Genomic DNA, 12,198 nt, shown 5'->3' with positions numbered 1-12,198 from the left:
TTATGATATTTTAGTCATATAAAAAGCTTGCATTTAAGTAGCTTAATCTATGAATAATTTACATGGTAAGAATGCCTTTAATTCTGGCTCAGAAAGAGGTCTTCTCTACTCTGTTACATAAATATTAAATGACTTTTCTCTCCTAATACCTTAACCTATCTGAAATTCATTAGGCTATACTTTAATTTTTTTACATATTAACTGTAATTTTTAGAGAACATAATATTTAATAAGATATATTTTAATACTATTTAACCAAATGAATTTAAACTTAAAAAAAAAGACATGTATTGAATCCTATCACTCTGAGTTTCACTCTGGAAGAGAGGAGAGGGCAAGTGAAAACAAAATCCCTAGTAATTGTTCTGCTGTGGCTTTGTTTTCTTTTCTTTTTTTTTTTTATTGGTCGTTCATAACATTACATAGTTCTTAATACATCATATTACACGGTTTAATTCAAGTGGATTATGAACTCCCGCTTTTACCCCGTATACAAATTGCTGTATCACATCAGTTACCCTTCCATTGATTGACATATTGCCTTTCTAGTGTCTGATGTATTCTGCTGTCTGTCCTATTGTCTACTATCCCCCCTCCCCTCCCCTCCCCTCCCCTTTTCTCTCTCTACCCCTTCTACTGTAAATCATGTCTTCCATTTGTATTCTCTTGACTTACCCCTCCTTACCTCTTATATGACATTTTGTATAACCCTGAGGATCGCCTTCCATTTCCATGCAATTTCCCTTCTCCCTTTCCCTCCCACCTCTCATCCCTGTTTACTGTAAATATTCTTCTCAAGCTCTTCGTCCCTACCCTGTCCTTGTTTACACCCCTTATATCAAAGGAGTCATTTGGTATTTGTTTTTTAAAGATTGACTAGCTTCACTTAGCATAATCTGCTCTAATGCCATCCATTTCCCTCCAAATTCTATAATTTTGTCATTTTTTAATGCAGAGTAATACTCCATAGTGTATAAATGCCACATTTTTTTTATCCATTCATCTATTGAAGGGCATCTAGGCTGGTTCCACAGTCTTGCTATCATGAATTGAGCTGCTATGAACATCGATGTAGCAGTGTCCCTGTAGCATGCTCTTGTTAGGGCTTTAGGGAATAGACCGAGAAGGGGAATAGCTGGGTCAAATGGTGGTTCCATTCCCAGCTTTCCGAGAAATCTCCATACTGCTTTCCAAATTGGCTGCACCAATTTGCAGTCCCACCAGCAATGAACAAGAGTGCCCTTTTCCCCGCATCCTCTCCAGCACTTATTGTTGTTTGACTTCCTAATGGCTGCCAGTCTTACTGGAGTGAGATGGTATCTTAGGGTAGTTTTGATTTGCATTTCTCTGACTGCTAGCGATGGTGAGCATTTTTTCATGTACTTGTTGATTGATTGTATGTCCTCCTCTGAGAAGTGTCTGTTCAGGTCCTTGGCCCATTTATTGATTGGGTTATTTGTTATCTTATTGTCTAATTTTTTGAGTTCTTTGTATATTCTGATTATTAGGGCTCTATCTGAAGTGTGTGGAGTAAAGATTTGTTCCCAGGATGTAGGCTCCCTATTTATCTCTCTTATTGTTTCTTTTGCTGAGAAAAAACTTTTTAGTTTGAGTAAGTCCCATTTGTTGATTCTAGTTGTTAACTCTAGCGCTATGGGTGTCCTATTGAGGAATTTGGAGCCCGATCCCACAGCGTGTAGATCGTAACCAACTTTTTCTTCTATCAGATGCCGTGTCTCTGATTTAATATCAAGCTCCTTGATCCATTTTGAGTTAACTTTTGTGCACGGCGAGAGATAGGGATTCAGATTCATTTTGGTGCAAATGGATTTCCAGTTTTCCCAGCACCATTTGTTGAAGATGCTATCCTTCCTCCATTGCATGCTTTTAGCCCCTTTATCAAAAATAAGATAGTTGTAGTTTTGTGGATTGGTTACTGTGTCCTCTATTCTGTACCATTGGTCCACCCGCCTGTTTTGGTACCAGTACCATGCTGTTTTTGTTACTATTGCTCTGTAGTATAGTTTGAAGTCTGGTATCGCTATACCGCCTGATTCACACTTCCTGCTTAGTATTGTTTTTGCTATTCTGGGTCTTTTATTATTCCATATGAATTTCATGATTCTTTTATCTATTTCTACAAGATATGCTGTTGGGATTTTGATTGGCATTGCATTGAACTTATAGAGAACTTTTGGTAATATCGCCATTTTGATGATGTTAGTTCTGCCTATCCATGAGCAGGGTATGTTTTTCCATCTTCTAAGGTCTTCTTCTATGTCTTTCTTTAGGGTTCTGTAATTTTCATTGTATAAATCTTTCACCTCTTTTGTTAGGTTGATTCCCAAGTATTTTATTTTTTGGGGGGATATTGTGAATGGAGTAGTTGTCCTCATTTCCGTTTCAGAGGATTTGTCGCTCATATACAGGAATGCCTTTGATTTATGCGTGTTGATCTTATATCCTGCCACTTTGCTGAATTCATTTATTAGCTCTAATAGCTTCTTTGTAGACCCTTTTGGGTCTGCTAGGTATAGAATCATATCATCTGCAAATAGTGATAATTTAAGTTCTTCTTTTCCTATTTTTATGCCTTTAATTTCTTTTGACTGTCTAATTGCTCTGGCCAGTGTTTCGAGGACTATGTTGAACAGAAGTGGTGAGAGAGGGCATCCCTGTCTTGTACCAGATCTTAGAGGGAATGCCTTCAATTTTTCTCCATTCAGAATGATGCTGGCCTGTGGCTTATCATAGATTGCTTTTACAATGTTGAGGTATGATCCTGTTATCCCTAATTTTTCTAGCGTTTTGAACATAAAGGGATGCTGTACTTTGTCGAATGCTTTTTCTGCATCTATTGAGATGATCATATGGTTCTTATTTTTAAGTCTATTGATGTGGTGAATAACATTTATTGATTTCCGTATATTAAACCAGCCTTGCATCCCAGGGATGAATCCTACTTGATCATGATGTATAATTTTTTTGATATGTATTTGAATCCAATTCGCCAGAATTTTATTGAGGATTTTTGCGTCAAGGTTCATTAGAGATATTGGTCTGTAGTTTTCCTTCTTTGATGTGTCTTTGTCTGGTTTCGGAATCAGGGTGATGTTGGCCTCGTAGAATGAATTTGGAAGTTCTCCCTCTTTTTCTATTTCCTGAAATAGCTTGAAAAGTATTGGTGTTAGTTCCTCTTTAAAGGTTTTGTAAAACTCTGCTGTATACCCATCCGGTCCTGGGCTTTTCTTAGTTGGTAGTCTTTTGATGGTTTCTTCTATTTCCTCTATTGTTATTGGTCTGTTTAGGTTGTCTATATCCTCCTGGCTCAATCTGGGCAGATCATAGGACTCAAGGAATTTATCTATGCCTTCACTATCTTCTATTTTATTGGAGTATAAGGATTCAAAGTAATTTCTGATTGTCTTCTGTATTTCTGAAGTGTCTGTTGTGATATTGTCTTTTTCATCCCGTATGCTAGTAATTTGGGTTCTCTCTCTTCTTCTCTTCGTTAGCATAGCTAAGGGTCTGTCAATTTTATTTATTTTTTCAAAGAACCAGCTTTTAGTTTTGTCAATTTTTTCAATTGTTTCTTTTGTTTCAATTTCATTAATTTCAGCTCTGATTTTAATTATTTCTTGCCTTCTACTTCTTTTGCTGTTGTTTTGCTCTTCTTTTTCTAGGATTTTGAGATGAAGTATGAGATCATTTATTTGTTGTTTTTTTCTTTTTTTGAGGAATGAACTCCAAGCAATGAATTTTCCTCTTAGAACTGCTTTCAATGTGTCCCATAGATTCCGATATGTTGTGTCTGTGTTTTCATTCAACTCTAGGAATTTTTTAATTTCCTCCTTGATGTCTTCTAAAACCCATTGATCACTCAGCAACCTATTGTTCATTCTCCAGGTGATGCTTGCTTTTTCCTTTCTTCTTTTATCATTGATTTTCAGTTTCATTCCATTATGATCAGATAAGATGCATGGTATTATCTCTACCCCTTTGTATTGTCTAAGAGTTGCCCTGTGACATAGTATATGGTCTATTTTTGAGAAGGTTCCATGTGCTGCTGAGAAAAAAGTGTAGCTACTTGATGTTGGGTGGTATAGTCTATATTTGTCAATTAAGTCTAGGTTGTTAATTGTGTTATTGAGTTCTATAGTTTCCTTATTTAACTTTTGTTTGGAAGATCTGTCCAGTGGTGAGAGAGGTGTGTTGAAGTCTCCCATGATTATTGTATGTTGGTCTATTAGACTCTTGAACTTGAGAAGAGTTTGCTTGATGAATACAGCTGCACCATTATTTGGGGCATATATATTTATGATTGTTATGTCTTGTTGGTGTATGGTTCCCTTGAGCAGTATGAAGTGTCCTTCTATATCCCTTTTGATTAGCTTTGGCTTGAAATCTATTTTATTAGATATGAGTATGGACACTCCTGCTTGTTTCCGCGGTCCATATGAGTGATATGATTTTTCCCAACCTTTCACCTTCAGTCTATGTATATCTTTTCCTATCAAATGTGTCTCCTGTAGACAGCATATTGTTGGGTCTTGTTTTTTGATCCATTCTACTAGCCTGTGTCTCTTAATTGGTGAGTTTAAGCCATTAACATTTAGGGTTATTATTGAGATATGGTTTGTTCTTCTATCCATATTTGTTTATTGATGTTACTAAACCTGATTTGTTATCCTCTTTGACTACTTTCCCCCCTTTACTGTCCTACCTCCCATTGTTGGTTTTCAATGTTGTTTTCCATTTCCTCTTCCTGTAATGTTTTGCCAAGGATTTTTTGAAGAGATGGTTTTCTAGCTGCGAATTCTTTTAACTTTTGTTTATTGTGGAAGGTTTTAATTTCATCTTCTAACCTGAAGCTTAATTTCGCCAGATACACGATTCTTGGTTGGAGCCCATTGTCTTTCAGTGTTTGAAATATGTTATTCCAGGATCTTCTAGCTTTCAGAGTCTGTGTTGAGAGATCAGCTGTTATCCTGATTGGTTTACCCCTAAATGTAATCTGCTTTCTTTCTCTTGCAGCTTTTAAAATTCTCTCCTTATTCTGTATGTTGGACATCTTCATTATAATGTGTCTAGGTGTGGATCTCTTATGATTTTGCACATTCGGCGTCCTGTAGGCTTCTAGGATTTGGGATTCTGTCTCAATCTTCAATTCTGGGAAGTTTTCTCGTATTATTTCACTGAATAGACTGTTTATTCCTTTGGAATGGAGCTCTGTGCCTTCCTGTAACCCAATGACTCTTAAATTTGGTCTTTTGATATTGTCCCATAATTCTTGGATGTTCTGCTCATGGTTTCTTAGCAGACTTGCTGAGCTGTCTATGTTCTTTTCCAGTTGAAATACTTTGTCTTCATTGTCTGATGTTCTCTCTTCTAAGTGATCTACTCTGCTGGTAGTATTCTCAATTGAGTTTTTAAGTTGGTTTATTGTTTCCTGCATTTCTAGAATTTCAATTTGTTTGTTTTTTATTACCTCTATCTCCCTGTGAAATTGATCTTTTACTTCCTGGATTTGTTTGTCAATGTGATCTTTCATTGTCTGATTTTGCTGTCTCATGTCTTCCTTGAGACTCCAGATCATCTGAAGCATATATATCCTGAACTCTTTATCTGATATTCCATCTGTTGCAGCTATTACCTCTTCTAAAGTTGAGTTGACCTGCATTGCTTGTGGTCCTTTCTTTCCTTGTCTTTTCATACTGCTCGCGTTTCTTTCTGCTTGGTGCAACTGTTGTGTTTTGAAATTTACCCCCTATTTATTTATGTTGCTCTTGTATACTTGAAAAGTCTCCCTTGCAGGTGCGGGCGGCGGCTGTGCCCCTACTCCAATTGGGGTGACGTGTCTACCACGCTGGTGGCTCTCTGGGCCTGTTCCGGGAGTGGAAGGCGGCTCTGCTCTGTCCCTATTCCAATTGGGGTGTCGTGACTACAATGCTGGCAGATCGCTGGGCCTGTTCCGGGCGTGGGCGGTGGGCTTGGCTGGCGGGATTCCACCTAATGGCAGTCCCTAACCTCCCTGCTTGCTAATTAATGGCTTCTCTGAGGCGCCACGCCTTCTGTAGCTGCGGGGCAGGCCGCGCGAATCAGTTGGCCTGGATCTCCGGGGTCCTGCTGCTGGCTGTTTTGATGTTGCAAGCTGTTGGAGAGTGGTGGTGTATTCTTCAGCTTTCCCGGATGGTGGCCGCTGACTGCCTCGGTGGAGTGTCCGCTGTGGGGGATGGGACTGTACCGCTTCCTTCCCCTTCTGAGAACCCGTGCTCGGCCCAAGGGTCCGTGTGGGCTTGGCTGGTGGGATTCCACCTAATGGCCTTCCCTAACCTCCCTGCTTGCCAATTAATGGCTTCACTGAGGCGCCACGCCTTCTGTAGCCGCAGGGCAGGCCACGCGAATCAGTTGGCCTGGCTCTCCGGGCCCTGCTGCAGGCTGCTGGGATCCCTGGCACTCTATCACTTTGATTTTTTCTGCTTGCCCCTCCCCCAGCGCTGGCTAGCCAGGTTTCCTTTTGGCTGCTACTGGGAGGAGGGGTTGGAGGTCAGGTGTCTCTGGTTTCCCCCTAGCCTGTATGGAGGCTCAGCTTGATACTCCCTCTCCCGGCAAGCCTAGGAGAGATTTTATGCGAATTCCCGCTGTCTGGGGGGTGAGCTGAGTGACACCGACCTGTTTTGATGTCGCACTCTGAAGGAGAGTGGCGGTGTATCCTTCAGCTTTCCTGGATGGTGGCCGCTGACTGCCTCGGCGGAGTGTCCGCTGTGGGGGATGGGACTGTACCGCTTCCTTCCCCTTCTGAGAACCCGTGCTCGGCCCAAGGGTCCGTGTGGGCTTCGCTGGTGGGATTCCACCTATTGGCCTTCCCTAACCTCCCTGCTTGCCAATTAATGGCTTCACTGAGGCGCCACGCCTTCTGTAGCCACAGGGCAGGCCATGCGAATCAGTTGGCCTGGATCTCCGGGCCCTGCTGCAGGCTGCTGGGATCCCTGGCACTCTATCACTTTGATTTTTTCTGCTTGCCACTCCCCCAGCGCTGGCTAGCCAGGTTTCCTTTTGGCTGCTACTGGGAGGAGGGGTTGGAGGTCAGGTGTCTCTGGTTTCCCCCTAGCCTGTATGGAGGCTCAGCTTGATACTCCCTCTCCCGGCAAGCCTAGGAGAGATTTTATGCGAATTCCCGATGTCTGGGGGGTGAGCTGAATGACACCGACCTGTTTTGATGTCGCACTCTGAAGGAGAGTGGCGGTGTATCCTTCAGCTTTCCCGGATGGTGGCCGCTGACTGCCTCGGCGGGGTGTCCGCTGTGGGGGATGGGACTGTACCGCTTCCTTCCCCTTCTGAGAACCCGTGCTCGGCCCAAGGGTCCGTGTGGGCTTGGCTGGTGGGATTCCACCTATTGGCCTTCCCTAACCTCCCTGCTTGCCAATTAATGGCTTCACTGAGGCGCCACGCCTTCTGTAGCCGCAGGGCAGGCCACGCGAATCAGTTGGCCTGGCTCTCCGGGCCCTGCTGCAGGCTGCTGGGATCCCTGGCACTCTATCACTTTGATTTTTTCTGCTTGCCCCTCCCCCAGCGCTGGCTAGCCAGGTTTCCTTTTGGCTGCTACTGGGAGGAGGGGTTGGAGGTCAGGTGTCTCTGGTTTCCCCCTAGCCTGTATGGAGGCTCAGCTTGATACTCCCTCTCCCGGCAAGCCTAGGAGAGATTTTATGCGAATTCCCGATGTCTGGGGGGTGAGCTGAATGACACCGACTTGTTTTGATGTCGCACTCTGAAGGAGAGTGGCGGTGTATCCTTCAGCTTTCCCGGATGGTGGCCGCTGACTGCCTCGGCGGAGTGTCCGCTCTGTTTTCAAAAGTATTATATTTTTCATCTTTGCAAAGAAATCTCCTTAACCCTTGTGCCTCTCCTTAATGGATCCGGCATAATTCCATCATGCATGATTTATCCAATTTCTACTCCAACCAATTAAAATTTTCATCCTATGTCCCCCCCTGAGGCAGAGGGTATTCACTAGGACCTCACCCAACCTGCTTAAGTAAAATTATTTTGAATATATGCATAGATTTCTTCCACCTAATTAAAGTTATTTCAAAAGTTAAATAGAAAAATACCCTCAAAGTACTCTGTGGTTATGAGCATGCATACATAGAAAAAATGTTTCCATTACATCTAGTAAAAAAGAAAGAAAAAAAATAAAAAGCAAAATTTTACATTGAGAAAGGAAGTACTAACTCTAAACAGAGCAAGATTTACAAATAGCATCAGGATCTTTAATTAGTATCCTAACAAGTAGGAAAGATTTTTAACCCTTTGATTGATGTTAGAGGCAGCTGTAAACATGGAGTAAGTCCATCTAGGGAGGAGGGGCCACACGTAACTGTGCAGATGAAGGTGGAGGAGTGTTCTAAAGGCTGAGGATGTCTGTCCCAGGTAACCCTCCTCTAGGAGTTGGTCCATAATGAAGTTCAACTTGAATAAGGAAATAAAGCTTAGAAAAATAATTTGAAATGCAATTTCTCTCCCCAAAGAGAAACCTGGATTATTGCAATAGGAAAGTGACTGTAGGCTGACTCCCGGGTGTTGGCCCAGTGTGCTGCAAACACGTGAGCCAGTATCTAACTACTGACAGTATCTGACTACTGACTGGGAGATGGGGGGTTCTCCTTGGAGGGCCCTGCGGGGAGGGTGGGGCAACCCCACATCCACACACACACCAGCCAGGGAATGACCAAGTGCTGCTGCTTGGGGCTCATTGGGCTGCCATGGGGATCTTGATGTGGGGAGCACCCCGGGTGGTGGAAATGCCCAGGAGATTCATGCCAAGGTCTCCAAACTCTCCTCTGCATGACAAGCAGGCATTCAGAATGCGCCCCAGGCCTGGAATTGTGCTGCCCACTCATTCACCTTTCCAGTCCTTAACAATAAACCTGAGACAGGTATGGGACATACCACTTGTTGCTCATGCAGAGGGCACCCTGAAGGCCTGTGGCTTACCACCATGAGGTCACCCATCCTCCTGGGTGACAGGGGATGACTTTGCTTTTTACTCGTTGTTTTGGCTTAACTGTTAATACTACCTACTTTCATTCTAAAAAGCGTTCTGATGAGAACAATAAATCACATGGCCTCTGTAACAAAGTACCCCAAATGCAGGGACTCACAACCAACACACCCTTGTCACCTTGCAGTTCTGCAGGGGTGGTGTCTGACATGGTTGACACAGGGCTAAAATCCAGGTGTCTGCAGAGCTACATTAGTTTCTGGCCACTCCAGGGGAGAATCCCCTTCCCACCTTCCCAGCCTATGGGGACTGCCCACCTCTCTCGGCTGGTGGCCTTCCTCCGTCTCCACAGCCCACTGCTCTGACCTCCTTGTCCTCTTTCTTCTCAAGGACCTTGAGGGCCACCCAGAAAATCCAAGCTCTTCTTTCTCTTTTAGGGTCAATTGATCTGCAACTCTATTCCTCTTTATCAGGTAAATGAACATATCTGCAGGTTCCAGTGATTACGGATAAAGATCTTGGAGCAGGAGAGGGCATCATTGTGCCCACCACATCTCCTGGGAGGCAAGGGAACTGAGCTGAAGTCAGGGTTCTGACTCCAAGTCCAGGGCAATTTCAGTGATCATGAAGCTGTGCTTTTGAGGGAGTCTTGTTGCATATTTGTGAAATTCTAGAAGGTGGGCAAGAGTGAGGATCACAGAAACTCAATAAGAATACCTATAAGTACTTTTAAAAATTGTTTACATTTGTTCTTTTTGGATATACATTACAGTAGAGTGTATTTTGACATATTATATGTACTTAGAATAAGCATAATTTGTTCCAATTAGGATTCCATTATTGTGGTTGTATATGATGTGGAGTTACACTGGTTGTATTCATAAATAAGGATATATGAATACATAAGGATTCATACATAAGGATTGGAAAGATATGTCTGGTTCACTCTACTGTCCTGCCTATTCCTCTCCCTTCACATCATTCCATTTGTCTAGTCCAATGAACTTCTGTTCTTCACCTTACTTATTGTGGGTTAGCATCCACATATCAGAGAGAACATTCTGCCTTTAGTTTTTGAGGACTGGCTTATTTCACTCAGCAGGACATCCTCCAGTTTTCTCTATTTACTGGAAAATGCCATAATTTCATTCTTCTTTATGACTGAGTAATATTCTGTTGTGTATATATATCACATTTTCCTTATCCACTCATCTGTTGTAGGGCACCTAGGTTGGTTCTATAGCTTGGTTATTGTGAATCAATCTGCTATAAACGTTGAAGTGGATATGTCACTGTACTATGCTGATTTTAAGTCCTTTGGGTGTAAACCAAAGAGTGGGATAACTTGGTCAAATGGTGGTTCCATTCCAGGTTTTCCAAGGAGTCTCCATATTGCAGTTCCATCAACAATGTATAGTTAAACCTTTTTCCCCACATCCTTGCCCACATTTATTGTTACTTGTATTCTTGGTAATTGTCCTTCTAGGTCAAGGGTAAGATGGAATCTCAATGTAGTTTTTATTTGCATTTCTCTAATTTCTAGAGATGTTGACCATATTTTTCATATACTTTTTGACCATTCATATTTCTTCTTCTGTGAAGTGCCTGTTCAGTTCGTTTGCCCATTTATTGACTGGTTTTTTGTTTGATTGTTTTTTGGTGTTAAGTTTTTTGAGTTCTTTTTATATCCTGGTGATCAATACTCTATCTGAGGTGCTGGTGGTAAAAATTTTCAAAGCTTTTTCTATGAAGAACATCACTTTAATTTTAATAGGAATTGCATTATTCAAAGCACTAATTATTAAACACTGCAAAAGGCTGCTCCTGCCCTCTAGTTGCCTATGATCTGATGGGACCATGAGTATGCTCTCAACTAATATAGAATATATATGTTTCTACCAAAACTGAAATGAATAAATTGATAAGATGTTAAATACGTAAGACTCGGGTACAAAAGAGTGGGCAGGTTAAGCATCACCTTGATAATGAGTTAGGACTAGTTTTATCATTTTCTTATCACAACAACTATTGTACCTTTGGTGGAAAATATAATTTTTAGAAATCTTACAACCACTCTCAACCCTTAGGGATCACGTGTTGTATGCAAATGGTATACATGGTTTACAAAAATCCTGTGAGCTCACTTCCAGGGAGTTTTCACATAATTGAGCTGTGGGCATCTCTGAGGTTCTGGAGACCTGCTTCCGAACCACTTTGCAGGAGGGTTTTATCAGGTTAATGTCACAGCACCTCCCCGTCAACGGGTCTCATCTCCTCCTCATCTGGGGGCAAACGCTGGCGTCTTAGCTTTGCATGACTTCCAAGGTAGAATGTCATCAAACACAAGGTTACTTTGCACTCACAGTCACGCCTAATCAGGTATACCCCATGGTTAGGCGATGTGTATCTCCAGTTGCCCACAGTGAACTTGCCGAGGATCACAGTTCTAGCATTACAAATGTGCTCTCTTATAAGATATTTGAAAGGAAAGGAATGAGTGCCACTTTTGTTTATAACTGGTAGATTGGCTCAAGTGGAAGTTCCTAAGAGGTGTTCCAGAGATGGCATAAATGGCAGCATCTGTGCTGGAAAGCCTTTTAGTGCCTCAGGAGGCAACATGGACAGAAAACACTGACTTGGGTGGCAGATATCTTCATCTCCAAAGGAGAAGCCGGTTCTCCCCAGGTTAGAGTGTGTCTGACATGTGCTCTTCGTTCTCCAGGATCTGAGGACTGCAGCAGAGAAGTGTGCGTGATGTGGCCACATGCACTCCTCTGACACCCAGATGTTCAACCATGTCATCTCAAAACAGCAGTTTAGACTGTGTGTGATTTGTTACTCCATTTAAATATTTTGCCCAAAGAAAAACTATCAGAGTCGAGAAAGGTCATTGAAGTACTTCCTAAATTGTTTTTCTTCAAAATGGTTCACGAGTCCATCTGTTGTTTCTGTGCTTTGCTCCGACTCCATTGATCCAGGCTTCTCCTCTGTGACTTGGGTCATCCCATGTCATGAAAACTAATTTTGAAGAGCAAGATCCTCCCTTTTGGCCTTCACTCAAAAGAAATCCTTGTAGCACATTTTGTTTTTCATTGTGTCACCCCTTTGGGTACGATCACAGCATCCAATTCTGTTGGATTAACTCCTGCCTTTTGTGGTGGGAGATGAGAGGATGAGCCAGATGAAGGGCAAGATGT

This window comes from Urocitellus parryii (assembly GCF_045843805.1).
Source record: "Urocitellus parryii isolate mUroPar1 chromosome 13 unlocalized genomic scaffold, mUroPar1.hap1 SUPER_13_unloc_5, whole genome shotgun sequence".
Lineage (NCBI taxonomy): Eukaryota > Metazoa > Chordata > Mammalia > Rodentia > Sciuridae > Urocitellus > Urocitellus parryii.
The sequence above is the reverse complement of the archived record's forward strand: the minus strand, read 5'-3'. Positions refer to the sequence as shown.